The 15,508-nt window shown below is 35.7% G+C and overlaps 1 protein-coding gene and 1 long non-coding RNA gene across 4 annotated transcripts in view; one reads left to right on the forward strand and one right to left on the reverse strand.

Moving 5' to 3' along the window:
• LOC118280215 (synaptotagmin-7) overlaps window positions 1-15,508 on the reverse strand; it is a 670,807-nt gene that overhangs the window by 325,642 nt on the left and 329,657 nt on the right. The gene's annotated exons all lie outside the window — the stretch shown is intronic.
• Window positions 1-15,508, forward strand: part of LOC126912022 (uncharacterized) — a 345,442-nt gene that overhangs the window by 319,459 nt on the left and 10,475 nt on the right. The window lies entirely within an intron of this gene.

Genomic DNA, 15,508 nt, shown 5'->3' on the forward strand with positions numbered 1-15,508 from the left:
TTCCTCTCGAAGTAAATGAACGTTAAACATTAACTTTGGCTATTGGATAAAAATATATTCACTTGGAGGCCCATTGTATTACCTTTATTTTTGGGTAATGGATGTATGATGTGGAGTGCGTAGTGAGTGGAGTCTTAACTTTATAATATCCAAAATTATTTATAATTAAAGCGATCATAATGTTTTTTTTTTATAATATAAGTCAGTAAACGAGCAGATGGATCACCTGACGTTACAAGTTGCCATTGCCGTTGCATTGCCGGTGTTTTTGCAATAACAATTTAAGGGTTGTTGAGTAATTGGGGATTAGGAAGATTGGGGAGGAAAGTAATTGGGCATTCGATAACCTCTCTCATAGAACGAAACACAACGCAAGCGTTGTTTCACGTAGGGTTTCTGTGAGGCCTTGGTATCACATCGGCAAAGCCAGCTCATTTATGTATTTCTAAATAAAATTTACAAAAACTTGTCTATAATTTAGTCCCTCCCATCACACCTAAGAATGGGAGCCATGCTTTGGCACGAATGGGCCGGCTCGAATGGAAACCACGGCCTCACAGAAAATCAACGTGAAACAACGCTTGCATTGTGTTTCGTTGCGTGAACATAGCTCAATTACCTTTTTCAATCCCCAATTCCTTAATAACCTTTAAATTCCTAACCCCCACAAGGCTAACAACGCACTTGTCATCAGGTGATCCGTCTGCTCGTTTACTGGCAAATATCATAAAAAAATCCTTCTCATCACGCTCAAAAGTGAAATAAACATATACCGAGTCATAACAAGATTAACATCACCAAAAATAACTAAAAAAAACAATGGACACTCCATTCCCTATCTCATCCGTGACAACCAACCCTCGTACCGCCGGTTACGCAACGACAGTCCGGGTCTAATTGACCCCTGTGTTGGCTTGTTCCCATTTTATTGTATTTTGGATCAAACACGGGTACAAATGACCATAGTTACGGTCACCTACCGTTTGTTACAACTCTGTTATGATGTCATTAGAAGATATGAGTGTGGTGTAGTTATATTTCTATTTTTGTCTTTTGTAGGGTTAAGATTAAATGTGTATTGAAGTTTGGGGGTGTAGGTTGAGAATTTTGTTTTTTTTTTTAATTATATCGTCAGGCCTTCTTTCCTCGAAGGGGTAGGCAGAGGAGCACATTATGGCACATAATGCCACTGTACAATACCGGGCACATTTCCAGCCTCCGTTCTATTACTGAGAAATATTCTAAAAACCGAAAATATCCCAGCAACCACTCGACCAACCAGGCACTTTTGAGACAAGAGGTTTTAATTGCTTTTATATTATTTATTATTATTATTTTCAGCCATGGTCGTCACTGCAGGGCAAAGGTCTCCCTACCCTCCTTCCACTCGTCTCTGTGCAGAGCTTTCTGTGGCCAATCCTTTTCAAAGATGTCGAGTTCATGCCGCCATCTCCTTCTGGGCCTGCCGCGACGTCTATTGCTTTTATACATTAATATAAAATAAAAAAATGAAATACTGGCTTCTGCCCTCGGCTTCGCTCGCGTTTCCATACCAAAAGTAGCCTATGTTTTATTGTAGACCACAATTTTATTTATCTCTGTTTCAAATTTCGTCACGATCCTTTCACCCGTTTTGAGAAACATACCCACAATCTTTCGCAAGTATAATACTCGTATTATAGTAAGATGAAAATCAAAATCCTGAATATAATCAACTATCAACCAAAACGCGTAAATAAAACGAATTCCTTTAATATTCAAATTAGAATCGAAGACTGACTGAAGACCGACTGAAAACTGAACAGAATTCAGTATTACAATATTAATACTCATTTACCATTCGATTTTGAGGACAGACGAGGAAATTGAGTAGGGAGAAACAAAAAGTAACTTAATATTTAAATGGATTTAAGATTGATATTGGCTTGTCTTTTTGTAATCGATGTTATTTTTTTTTAATACGATAATGTCTTGTGAACATTGGTGATGACTGCAGTGGAGAATACATTTATCACCACCTCTCGTCTTCCCGCGGGTGTCATAAGACGCTAAAAATTGTTTAGTTGAGTCCGATTCCATCTGTGCTAAGCTATTCGATAGTGGGGAAGCAATTCACAGATGGGGCCCAGTAGGGCTGATGCCTGATCCGGAGCTGCGGACTACCTAGCGGGTTTACCGGGGCTCCGGCTCGAAAAGTAGGAGAAGGAACGGGGTGGTTTTTAGTCAGTAAGAGTCTGATACTCCCTCTCGCCTCGCCCAAGGCAGGAGAAGTCATAGGATGATTTTCCCCCCTCAAAAAAAAGGGAAGCATTTCGGTGTTTCAGGGTTTTATCTACTGTAGATCCTGGCTTACAGGAGTTGCAGCGGTATGGGAGGTTGTGGCGGGGTTGTCCCAATAAAAAAAAAAAGTATTGAAGTAGTCCATAACACACATCCATAGCACGCATCTTTTCATATAACAAACGTAGCTTAGCTAAGTCCGTTTCCACCAGTGGTAAGTTATGTGTACCAATGAATATGATTGGTGGGAGCCAAACGCATTCACGGCAACGTAGCATAGCACATCTCTAGTCGAAAAATACCCTAAAGGACTACACATTTGACAGAAACCAAATAATAGCTGATACGTCTTAATAGTTTAGCTGCCCTCTTGCAAGTCATGCGTGAAGATTACAGTGAATTCTCTTATATTATATAGAAAACCCAGTACAGTAGATATACATATAATTATAGTATAGCAAACTACCAAAGGAGACGCGTAAGTTCCAAAATACCTATTAGTCTTCCGATATAGCGGGCGCCTCGCTGCTAACAGCTGATCATGCTATTTTAATGTTTATACCTTGCCATAAAATACTTATTTATAATAGCTAGGTCTGTAACGGCCTCATATGTGCATAAAATATATAAAAGCTAGGTACGTAAAGACCTTATAATATGTGGACCCCTACATCTGCTTTGACGTTGATCATATTATCACGCTTTGTATGCCTCGAAGGAGCAGGAAAAGTCACACACAATAAGGGATGATGACTGGGTCAAAAATAAATTATTACAACTTTTCAATACAATAATATATTAAAAAATAATCACACTCTCATTCATAAATTTGATGAACTACCGTACTTAATTTTCGATTTTTTCTAGCTAAATTTCTAGGAATAAGTCTGCTAGGTATATGTATATAATAGAGTGTCTCATACAAAGTTCATAGAAAAAGTTTGACGTTTCGAAAAAAGTATTGAATTTGACTAGTAGGAAACATGCCTATTCGACCTCAAGATCACTTGCTCAGCAGTCATACTGTCTACCACTTTGCCAATACAGTCTGCAGATTACAAAGAGTCACTACGAGTATAAAAATTCTTGCAATATCCGCTATCGAAGCTGACACAACGTCTCTTGCCCACTTGCAATATTAAAAAGTCAATACATTATAGAATTTTAAAATTTCCAATATGACTGCGATTCTTTGACGGGAAATGTGAAGCTGTTCATCGTATCTATAGCTTGAAAGATAGCTCTGTAAATTAATATGTTATAAGACTTCTTATTTTAAGTGTGGGAGAGCCATGCTTCCGCACGAATGGGCCGGCTCGACTGGAGTTATACCACGGCCTCACAGAAAACTGACGTGAAACAACGCGCGTTGTATTTTGTTTAGTGTGAGTGAGGTTACCGAAAGTGCAATTACCTCCCTCCCCAATTTCTTTAATCATTATTTTCTTATTCTCATTAAGCTAATTGGAACACACTTTACAAATACGGTATTACAACCACCGCGTCGCATGTCCGTAACATTCCTAGACAACCTACAACATTACAGCTCTTCTGTGGTCAAGGAACGGTGAGCTGTTCACACAGAATTTAATTTTAGGTTTTCGTTGATATATTTAGTCAAAGTCAAATCATTTATTCCAATTAAACCATATTTGCTTGATATGAGCTTGCCAAATAATAATTATACATACATAAATACATACATAATCAAGATAACCCTCCTTCTAGCGCAGTCGGGTAATAACAATAGTCTGTCAGTCTATCCGTCAGTAAACTGTATATCTGACGGATAGACTGACAGTCAGACAGACAGTAGTATGCTTCTGTGGACGAGCACTACTTGTAGTTTCATTTAAGTTATATGAGTGTTCTCCATACTGTATATCTCTACGAGACAAAAAAACCCTCTTTCCTTTTATAGTCAAACTAAACAAGCTTAGTTTAACGCAAAGTTAATCAAGTATTAAAGGATAAAACGAATCTTAGGGTCTGTCAGCTTTGACCCTCCGAAATCCTTGTCTTTGTACCCCCATTGTCCAAAGGTCCCCCCTAACTATGTGTGATAATACAGATTATTCCAGGTACTACTGATTAAAGGATGTTAATATAAAAACTACAATAGCTATTGTTCGTTTGTCAATGGTGATCGTTTGCCTTTGTGGGTGGAAATGTGCGGTATGTATGTGTTAATGGTTGTATAGCGTAGCTTTTACTAAACAAGGGTTGGGTTTTTTTCTTGAGGGTGGGAATATCTTCTAATGACGTCTCACGTCTTGGGCAAGGTGAGAGGAAGTTCTCACATAGTTGAAGCAATCGAAACAATGTAACCATGAATTGTATTGTGAATCTGATTGGAAAAGAGTAACCTATGGAGTTTCTTGCTCGTTCTTCTCCATAGGAATCTACACTTTGGAACGAGCAAATAGCTTCACTAGAGGACTGACCGACAGACTGACGTTATTAATATTATTATATTTGCTTTGACGTTCAAAAGTGCTTTCCTGGTCTAATTGAAATAAATAATTTTGACTTTGACTTTGACTTTGAAGTGTCAGACTCTCACTGACTAAAAACCACCCCGTTCCTACTCCTGCTTTTTGAGCTGGAGCCCCGGTAAATCCGATGGGTAGTAGGTTGGGTAAGGTATTATTGAGCTTTTCTGGATTATTATTTATTTATTTTTTGGAAATTAATATGTCAATCTAAATGTGATAACGTTTTAGGTAATGTATAAGGGCAGATAAGTTGATTATAAATTGTATATTTTATAATGCAAAATATAATGTTCTTATTTTTAACCGACTCCAAATAAGGAGGTTGTTTGTTTGACATCTATGTGTGTACATCAGTTTGTGCACAATTATCTCGCGTTTGGCTGAAACAATTTTGAAGCGTTTTCAGCATAGTATCAAACACAAAATGGAATCGTTACAGAAAATTAAACGCTTTACAAAAACTGTATTTTATAATCCATTTAATTTTACTTGAAAAAGATTTTTATGAAAACCAAAATCTTTCTAGGCACCTCTTTAATACAATGAAACCGTGATGCTATTCTATTTGGGAGTGCAATTAATTTTTATCTACAAAGGGAACTGACAGTGACAGGCCTAGACATATCTAAAGGTTTGTTCACATTGAGATATGATAAGATACTGAAAAATATTCTACAAGCATTTTGGACATAGGGGATAGCCATTGTTGTCGTGGTGGCTCGGAGGTTTATGGCGCCCGCTTCTCATGCATGAGGGTGTGGATTCGATACTTCCCAACGCCCGGAGGTTTAAAACGATTAAAAATTGGTTCAAGTCCTACCAACGTCAAGTACCTACCAATATAACCTTTTCCGAGTAATATGTACTTTCTAAGATTATTTAGACACCAGTGATAAACGGTGAAGGAAAACGTAGTGAAACCTGGGCTAAGGGCTAATAATTTTTAATTACAAGTTTGAATGCGAGCAGAGGCTTTGCCAGCAGTGGCCATTTAATAGGGTGTTGATGATGAAAATGATGTTTTAAAATTCACTTACGTCATATTATATGACGAGAAAAATATTACATTTCGACCTAGCTTTTTTTTCAATTTTAAATGTTTTTCGAGAAGAATGCATTGTTGTGATTTTCGCATCAGATACCTATTTTGTTTTTACCCGACTGTGCCAGAAGGAGGGTTGTGTTTTTCGAGAGTATGTATGTATGTATGTATGTATGTATGTATGTATGTACGTATGTATGTATAATTGTTTGGCACGCTCTGCAGCCTAAACGGCTTGATGGATTTCAGCTTGATAGAGGTCGTTTGATTCGTATTTACTGCGAGAGTGACACTAGATATATCAAAATATAAAACTAAAAGAAAATAAAATAAAAAAGGTAATTTAAAAGTCGGGACCCATTCTAGATAGCCAGCCGTATGTGCCCTCACTATGTCTTCGTATTTAGAATGGGTCCCGACTGCTTAAATTTTACGATGACTTTCTTGTTTTAGGGTTTTTTCATTTTCATATTATAAAGAAACGCAGTCGGGTTATTTAGTTTTTTAAATTACCTTTTTTTAAGTCTTTGACTGCCAATAGAAAACTGTTGAAGGCAAATCCTCCGCTAACGTCAGTCACCGGTGTTCACCACACCGTTCTATGTGTTAAAAGGTCAATGTATTCCATGATCGACTTGTATCTTGTTCCTCTAAATTATGTTTGTAAACGCACCAGTGACATTATAAAATGACTGTACCACAAACCGCTTCAACGTCCATTGTAACCAAACCTTTACAGGGATAAAACTTAAATGTATTTCTGATCTCATCCAATGCTTTTCATGATAATGTTTTTGTAGGCAATCAATCTTTGCCTACAGTGCTTACGCGGGGAATTTATTTTGCTAAGTATTCGTACTTAAAGTAAGAGATATCTGTTTGTTATTGAGATATATGTTCTTGTCGTTAATCTGTCGTGTCTTTTTTTATAACTGCACGCCTTTAATCCCCGAAGGGGTAGGCAGAGGTGCATATTGTGGCACATAATGCCAATGTACACCTACATTTCACAATTTATGTTGTAAGGTATATATATAGCCTATTGCCATATACCGGGCACATTTCCGACCACTGAAAAAAAATTATAAAAACCGAAAAATGCCCAGTAATATTTCGCCCGACCCGGGAATCGAACCCGGGATCCCTTGCCCGGCAGTCGCACTTGCAACCACTCGGCCGACAAGGCAGTCAGTGTCGTATGTCTTGTGATTGTAATCGTTGTTTGTGGGCAAAGTGGTGGTAGGTTGGTAAAAGTTTCTTTCTTTTCTTTTTTTTTTCTTTTCTTCTTAAAAAAACGTTGCCCCACACTAGGATTTTCTCCTGTGTCGTGGGTGCGTTTACAAACATACAAGTTCACATACACATGACACCCAGACCTGAAACAACAATTTGTGGATCACACAAAAGTTGCTCCGTGCGGGAATCGAACCCGCTACCCGTTGCGCGGCAGCCAGTTGCCCAGCCACCGCACCAACCGTGCAGTCAAAGTTCTCAGTCAAAGTTTGATAACACCTGTGACTTCTGTGGTGGGTGTCTATGGGCGGCGCTGATTGCTTGCCATCAGGTAATACGTTTGCTCGTTATTCCATAACAAAAAACACGGTCTCAGAGAAAAATGACGTCAAAAAACGCTTGTCATGTGTTTTGTCGCGTGAGTGAAGTTACCAGAGGCCTAAATAATGCCTAGTCCTGCGCTAGAACACAACATGCTTTGGTCAGCAGACGTGCTTGTAACCATGAGACCAATGATACAGGTGTGGCGACACTCTGACAAGTGACAGATGACAGAAGTCGCACATAGACTATCGACGAGCAAATCAATGGATGACGTCGCAAAATATCCTGCATCGCACATATGAAGTTTACATGCGAATTAACACGGATAGAAAATCCCAACGAACAACAGTTGGGCAGAAAGCCCGCCAGGCTGATCACCTCGCCTGGTCGGAGGATCCTCCTTTGTTTAGGGAACTTTACTCTCTGTTCCCTAAACAGGTTCAAAATAAAACTTATTTTGAAACTAAACTGCATTACATTTTTTTTTATCGCTTCTACTTTTTAATACCTCCTAGTTTGAAAAATACTTTGTTGAATACCACATCAAAATCAGTTCATCCAAACGCGAGATAATAGCGCACAAACATACATACATAGAGATCTTTTTTTAAGGTCGATTAATAAATAAATATTTATATATCTATGTAAACAAAGATGTATATAGGTGCAGGCAGTGTTAGTACCAGTTGCTTCAAATTGGAATAGAATGTTGGCATTCTGCCTAAAAATATCAAATACAATTGTGAATTTCAATTTTAGTTTACTACGGTGGTTTTGGGTGTGTCGAATTTTGAATATAAAACGATTTATTAAAATAGAATAGAATATAATACATATATTTTGTAAAACGTAGATATTGGTACAAAACAAAAATTTTAGGTAAATAATAATAATCAGAACGCTATGCTTTGTCATATTATGAAAAGAACTTAGGTAAACCTTATTCAAACAACGAAACACAACGCAAACATTCTTTTTCGTCAATTTTCTGTGAAGCCGCGGTGTCAGTTCAGTCGAGGCGGTCCATATGTGCCGAAGCATGGCTCTCCCACACTTAATCGAGTGAAAGTCCCCTTTATATTACACTAGCTGCTTCCGCGCGGTTTCAACCGCCCTGCTTGGCTCCTATTGGTCATAGCGTGATGTTTTATAGCCTATAGCCTTCCTCGATAAATGCACTATTCAACACAAAAAGAATTATTCAAATCGGACCAGTAGTTCTGGAGATTAGCGCGTTCAAACAAACAAACAAACAAACAAACAAACAAACAAACAAACAAACAAACTCTTCAGCTTTATAATATTAGTATAGATGTTGGCTACAAAGCTAGCTGAAGTATTACATCTAACACTATCACCTCTGTCTACCCCTAAAAGTATAAGACGTGATAACACGTAACACTCACAGTCCAAAAAAATATTCAAAATTATCACATTCATACTTTCATTTATTCACAAATGTAATCTAAGTTTGTGAGCTATTTCATAACCGTTATTGCGAGGCTTATTACAGTGATAACAATGTTTTTATAAATTCAAAGCGATACATATGACAATAGAGCGTTATATCTTGTAGTTATTTTAAAGTAAGGCATAATATTAGGCGGCAATTTTTAGTTTTAGTATTGTTATTGTCGTTTATTGTGATAGTTGTTAGAAATCGTTGGTTATTTTTAACCCCCGACGTAAAAAGAGTGGTGTTATTAATACATTCTTAGGTACTTTAAGATTAGGTTTCTTTTATTATTTTTTACTTTTTAAAGGAAATTAAGTTTTTGTGTCGGGGGTTTTTTAAATTTTAAATTTAATTTTTTATTTAAGGTGATATTTGATAAGAAAATCCAAAATTGAAAAGCCAACAGCTATACAATTTTAACTAAGAAGGAAGTGATATGTGACAAGTTTTCACTATTAGTAATTAGTGATTTTGTCACCAGAGATGGTATTCATAGCACGCATCTTTCCATATAAAAACATAGCTTAGCTGAGTCCGTTCCACCAGTGATAAGCTAAGTGTACCAATGAATATGATTGGTGGAAGGCAAATACAGCCACAGCAACGTAGCATAGCACAGCACGTCTCTGGTGATAAAACTAATTACGACACATTCGAGCAAAGGTGGTTTATAAGTTAATTGTTTTAAAGGTCTTAAATAAACATGATTGGCAATTGACACACATGCGTTGGATAACTAACCTATATTTTTAGAAAGTCTATTTTTTAAATAGTAAGAAACCAAACTTTTATAGACGTTTTTACGTGAAAACATGAAAATTTCAGCGTTTGGTCTCATGTGCATTAGAAATGTATGGAATGAGATAGGCTTGCGAGCTCCCATACATTATACACGGCTGTAAATTTTTCATGATTCCCTACTATCGCGTGGGACTGAAAATATTCCTGAAATAATCCCGAAAACCTTCGACATATGACTGAATAATAACTGAAAGGTGATGATTTAGTAATTTACGATTCGGTTTTATATTGCGATGGTTAATATTTTATAGATATTTCAATGGTTTACTATTGTGTATTAATCGAGCTTGAGATAAGTTTGATTACCGGATCGGGCAAAATACTTTTTGGGTATTCATTATTATGTTTTTTGGCTTACTCACGTAATTATTTGACGAGGAACTTGACTAGTTTTAAGCCTTGCTAGAGTGCTCATATTCATGACAAGTAGCGTAACAATCGATACGTCGTGTGTCGCGGAATGCTGCTCATGAGCCTCTAGCATGGCTTGAAACAAGTCAATTTCATCGTCTAATAATTACATGAGTAAGCCGAAAAACATAATAATTAGTTTAGTATGTCTCACAAAAGTAACAATGTAAACATAATTTTATTGTAAAGGACATGGCTAAACCAAAGTATGGACGTCGTAACCCGTACAAATAAATATTGTATAAATATGGTACCTAGCAATAAATAAAGCCGCATAATTAAAAATTGATATTTTGTAATTAAGAAGGTCCAGAAACTTGGCATATCTGCGCAATCCTGAAAATAAAGTAGCGCTCCTACGTCAAACAACGTTACAAAAACTTCAAACCACAACATTGCTGTGAACTTTTATCAAGGCGTTTTGATGTACCTCAGCCGAAAGTTATTTATATATGAGGTAGATAGGTAAACAATTCTGCTTATACTAGATAATGAACACAAAGTAACCAAGGACAGACACAAAATATATAGTAAGATTGTGCAATCTTATACAAAATATATATTTTGTGTCGATCAAAACATTTTCAATTATTTGGTTTCAGAAAAAAGTCATTATATTACCGTTATTAAAAATTGATGTTCGTTTAATTATTTCGATTTGATTTTCGGGGAAACTAATGTCCTAATAATAGCTTGCAGTACCTACTTCCGTGTTGTCATGTCAAACCACAACAGAAAAAATCAATTATGAAACTTATTTTTGTTAATTTTTGTTCACCAAGTTATAAGAATTAGTTAAACATAAAATAATTCATAAGTGAATATTTAAATTATACGAGTTAGCGTGAAATTCGTATTCTTGTTATTATGCCTGGGTCAGTCATTTAGCCATCTCCTTTCGTGAGACATACTAAATGAATAATTATTATGTTTTAACGAATGGAAATGTAAACATACTTGCTAAGTAATCTGGTTCAGAATTTAAAATAATAGAAACACCTACCAATCCCTAAATAATAACACGGAATCGTGATATTTAATTTTGGTATTTGACATTCGTTTCAGCTTACCCGATTTCAAAAACCACAAACACAATTCTACATTAAACAAAAATAAAAATAACACTAAAAATAAAAATAGACACACGCATTTATTTTATGCCTAGAGAGTAAAATAACACACGAATTAAATATAACAATAAAACATGAGTAAAACGGCTTTACTATCGGATTCTGATAAAATAACTTTACGAAATAATATTATTATTATTCAAATCTTTTATCTTTCGGATTACATTCGCGATCTTTCGCTTGCCACCAAATATCTTTCGGTAAATATTGGGTATGAAAACATAGTAATAAATAAAATTACTCTGAGGAAAACACAGATGTGGCATTATAGACTTTCTGTCAATTATATTATAGCTTTATTTCCTTTGTTCAAGTGACTGGTGACGTCAGAGTTGAATACATTTAGTTATCATCCCTACTCTTTCCGTGGGTGTAATAAGAGCCGATTAAGGAACTACAATTTCAACAAAGATTGGGCAAAAGTGATCTCTGATAAACGTGAGTCTATAAACCTGTTTGCCAAGCTTGGTAATTATTGTGAGTCTGGGTGTGAATGCGAGCTACCCGTGCTAAGAATGAGCCATCAGACCACCACAGATGGGGCCCAGTAGGGCTGAAGCCCGACCTGGAGCTGCGGACTGCCTAACGGGTTTACCGGGACTCCGGCTCGAAAAGCAGGAGTAGGTTCGGGGTGGTTTTTAGTCAGTCAGAGTCAGTGGATGATTTTTATCCCACAAAAAAAAGTGTGGAGATTATGGTCAACATCTTTTATATAGAGAGAATTCCAACAAAAGACTGTCACGGACCGTTTTTATGTCGTGGAATAAAGCTATGCATCTGATGACTGTAGAAGCGTTGTTGACCGGATATTTACATCGTAAATATACCGTTTTTTGTTTTAATGATGTTACTAGTAACCATGTCAATTTAAAAACATAGACTAAGTTTATGGAAAATGGTAATAAGCGTAAAATATCAAGAAACGTACTTCAGGAACAATGTCAAACATTCCCTTTGATCATCAATCAATCAGCAGCACCACTGGTGACTGAGTGACTGACAGACAACGCACAGCTAAAACTACTCGTAAAAAGCTGCGCTATGTAACCTCCTTGGAGTGTCTAGGGGATTACTAAGAGAGGATTTACCACTTACATACAAGAATAGCAAGCACGCAAAGTCACGCCTTTTATCCCCGAAGGGGTAGACAGAGGTGCACATTACAGCACGTAATACCACTATACAATGTACACCCACTTTTCACCATTTGCGTTAGTCCTATGTAACAGAGGGTGAGCCTATTGCCATATACTGGGCACGATTTCAAACTCCGTGCTACAACTGAGAAATTTTCGAATAACCGAAAAAAGCCCAGCAATATTTTGGTCAATCTGGGTATCGAACACGAGACCACTTGTCCAGTTTTTTTTTTTGAGGGGTGAAAATCGTCCAACTGACTTTTCTCGCCTTGGGCGAGGCGAGAGGGAGTGTCAGACTCTTACTGACTAAAAACCACCCCGTTCCTACTCCTGCTTTTCGAACCGGAGCCCCGGTAAACCCGCTAGGTAGTCCGCAGCTCCGGATCAGGCATCAGCCCTACTGGGCCCCATCTGTGGTGGTCTGATGGCTCTTTGACCGGAGATCGTCCCGCGCGTTGCCGGCCTTAGGGGTTATTAATTTATAAGTTGTTAGGGATTTACCGCTTATATTCAAGAATAGAAAGAGCAAAATTATTACGTGTGTTGTTGACAAAAACCTGGTACTATACTTAGGTGTCTGGAAATCCTGAAAAGGGTCTAACTAATGAATTTTCTTCAAAACTGTCTAGTCATAGATGACATGTACTATGTTGTTACTACCCCTCTTCTTCAGTGTTCGTTGATAAAACCGTATATATATATAATTATATAGTATGGAGATCACTCATATGATTTAAATGAAACTACAAGTAGTACTCGTCCACAGAAACATAATACAACTAAATATTTCAACGAAAACCGAAAATTAAAAAAATAAAATTATCAATTAAAATAAATACCGAATTAAAGAAAGTTACGGACATGTGACGCGACTATTATAATGCCATATTTGTGAAGGGTATTCAAATTAGCTCAAAGAGCCATTTTGGCTCATTTTCCGTATATCGTCAGCCAAGATGATAACAAAATGTTAAACGGGCCCACGATACAGGAGAAAATCCTAGTGTGAGGCAACACTTAAAAAAAAGTAAGTAATTGACAGTCATAAACTATTGAGAAAGATAAAAATAAAGATAAAGGTCATTTATTTGCATATGTATGTGTTATACATAGAGAAAACAAGTAAGATGTTAGTGTTTTAGTCAGTACCCAATACATGTTTTGCCCTTAGAGACTACAAATTCAGAGTGTTTAACTTTGAATTTGTAGTCTCTAAGGACAAAGTACGTGTTCTTACCATAATTAAAACATTAGAAGTAATATTTTATTAGTCAGTCATGATCCAAATAAAAAATCATATTAAAAATGTTCAAATTTATTATTAAATGATCTACATACACATATAATGTTAGCCACTGCGCAGTCTAACATTATGACACTACTTTGCCACTTTTTTTAAACCATAAAGTCATTCAATAAATTTTCTATTACAGAAATTGTTCCACATTCTAATATTGGCAGAACTCAAAATCGATAGCAAAAGGTTCCGAAAGGCAGAACCATATATCATTTTATGCTCAAACAATTCCTTTTTGCTTACATATTTAACATTAAAAGGCCCCTAATAAAGTAGGACCTTTATAAGTCCAAGTGATATACTAAAGTTTATTTGAATTATTTTATTTTACGAATGAGAGTAATAATTGTACTCGACAACAATAGGCTTTTATTTTTATTTTATTATATTAGATTGAGTATATTATTTTACTCAATAAAATAAATGAGGTTTTATTGTTTGAATAAATGTATTATGTTGCTCGTTTTTGTTTTATTTGTGCATTGATTTGTTTTATAAAAGTAAATGTTAAAAGTTATTCGTGTTTGTTTGATTATTGTCACTTTATTATTATAGTAGTACAGTTACTTTAGTATTATTATATATAAAAAAAAACTATTCGTTTTGAACACAATATATATCACATAAGTTTTATATATTGAATTTTCAGCTATTTCTGTATAAAACACACTACAATATTATCGAAGTGTTTTGCTTAAATAGGTATATAGCAAATCTTTATAATAGTGCAGACAAAATTATAATGTTTTTGTGACATATCCTGGAAAATCATCACTTATTAACTTTCTTCCTAAGATCATCGTCTTTTGATCAGATCGTCGCACTTAAAATTCAAATTTATCTTAATTTTATGCACCTGTTCATTTAGATAATATATGAAAAATCTTCCAGTAGTAATAGTATGACAACTGTCATCTTAACGAGAATCGAATGTATTTATCCTTACTAATATTGTAAATGTGAAAGTAACTCTGTCTGTCTGTCTGTTATGCTTTTACGCCTAAACCATTGAACCGATTTTGATGAAATTTGGTACAGGGTAGACCCTGAGGAACAACTACTTTTCATTGCATTGGGTAAAAATAGAGGACGAATGTTCATAAGGAAATTCGTCATTTTTAAAGCTGTAACAGTGAAACTTTGTATTTAGACACTTTATGATAAACGAAAGAACATAGGCTACTTTTATTTCAAAAAAATAGGGGAGAATGGGTAAAAAGGGGGGATGAATGTTGATATGCAAATTCATCATTTTTAAAGCTGTAACAGTGAAACTTTGTATTTAGACACTTTATGATAAACGAAAGAACATAGGCTAGAATAAAAAAAATACATTGTTTATTGAAGGCGTAGAATGATTGATAGAGGAGATTAATGTTAGCTAGAAAATTTGTCATTTTTGTTAATACTGTTGCCTGTGGCTTCACTCGCGTTTGATTCGTACCTACCTATTTATTTTAATCGCCAATATCCCTACTACCATACTAATGTTATTAATGCGGAAGTAACCCTGTTTGTCTTAAGGTAATGCTTACATGAATGTTTTTTTTTATGGAATATAACAACAAAACAATATATTTTTTTATTGATAGGCTAAGAATAGGATATATGATTGGCTCCGTTTTATCATAATTATAAAATGATGTATCGGTGGTCTATATGGAATACATATCTTTAAAAATGCTAACAGTAACATATTCTCAAGTAATTCAGATTTTACATGACATTCGGCAGTATTTTGACCACTAACCACTAACACAACCACGCGGACGAAGTCGCGGGCAAAAGCTAGTATTATAGTATTTTCTTTCGATTAAATTTTTAAATGAAATATACATTATGATAGACGATTTAATACGTTATAAAAATACGAACAAAGTTTAATTTTGTTCAGCAAATT

Source organism: Spodoptera frugiperda, chromosome 21 (genome assembly GCF_023101765.2).
Source record: "Spodoptera frugiperda isolate SF20-4 chromosome 21, AGI-APGP_CSIRO_Sfru_2.0, whole genome shotgun sequence".
NCBI classification, from domain to species: Eukaryota; Metazoa; Arthropoda; class Insecta; order Lepidoptera; family Noctuidae; genus Spodoptera; species Spodoptera frugiperda.